The sequence below is a fragment of the Tubulanus polymorphus genome, chromosome 2, assembly GCF_964204645.1.
Source record: "Tubulanus polymorphus chromosome 2, tnTubPoly1.2, whole genome shotgun sequence".
Taxonomy (NCBI): Eukaryota; Metazoa; Nemertea; class Palaeonemertea; order Tubulaniformes; family Tubulanidae; genus Tubulanus; species Tubulanus polymorphus.
This window is the reverse complement of record NC_134026.1, coordinates 12067366-12068709: the sequence shown is the minus strand read 5'-3', so window position 1 is coordinate 12068709 and position 1344 is coordinate 12067366.

Below are 1344 nucleotides of genomic sequence, written 5' to 3'. Positions count from 1 at the left end.
GAAAAAGATTATAAATTGAAATTTACTAATCATAAATTCAAGAATATTGTTCCATTTGTAATTTATGGGGATTTTGAATCGTTGAATAAAGAATTAACTGATCAAGATAGAAAAGAAATATATAACAAAAAGCAATTATTAAAATCAATGGATAAAGGAAATGAATTAAATGAAGACACAATACAAGACCCACCAATTATAAATACAATTAAAAAAGTTCATCAAAGAGCTGCTGCTTATGGAATTTATATAAAATCAAATTATCCTGAATTATATGAAAGTCAATATATTTCTTTTAGAGGTGAAAATGTAGTTAATGATTTTGAAATTGATTTTAATTATGCAACTCATTGTTGTTATTGTGAAAAACGTTTTTATTCATTTGATAAAAAAGTTAGAGATCATGATCATTTAAATTCAAAATATCGTGGAGCTGCTCATGAAGATTGCAATTTACAAGCTAAGAAAGTTAATTTCGTACCAATATTATTTCATAATTTATCAGGCTATGATACCCATCTATTTATAAAACAATTATCGGGAAAATTGGGCGCAATTAATCAAGAAATAGAAGAATATAATGCTATGAATGGTGTAAATGTAAGAAAATATGATTTTAAACTATTAGCTAAAACATCTGAAAATTATATTTCATTTCAATTTGGTTGCATTAGATTTTTAGATTCTTATAGATTTCTAGCAAGTTCATTAGATAATTTATCAAAAAGTTTAGTTGATAATGATTTTGTTATAACTCGATATTATTATCCAAATGAACAAGATTTTAAATTATTGAGATATAAAGGCGCAATTCCTTATTCATTTTATAAAACACACAATGATTTTAATGTAACAGAATTATTAAAAGATCAATTTTATGATCAATTAAAAGAGGAGTATGTGAAAGACGAAGTGTTTAATAGAACATTAAATATTTGGAACCATTTTAAGATGAAAAATCATGGTGAATTAGTTGATTTATATTTATAATCAGATGTTATGAAATTGGCTGACATATTTGAAAAATTTAGAGAAGTTAATTTGAATCATTTTAATGTTGATCCTTGTTATTGCTACTCTAGTCCTGGTTTAACCTGGCAATGTGGTTTAAAATATACAAATGTAGAATAAGATTTATTAAAAGAACCAGATATGATTTTATTATTTGAAAAATCAATTAGAGGTGGAATTAGTGGTGTTATGGGAGATAGATATTTTAAAGCAAATGATGAATATAAATTATTATATATTGACGCCAATAATTTATATGGTTGGGCAATGATGCAACCTCAACCATACAAAAATTTTATATGAACAGAAGTTGAAAATGATGATAAAACTGAT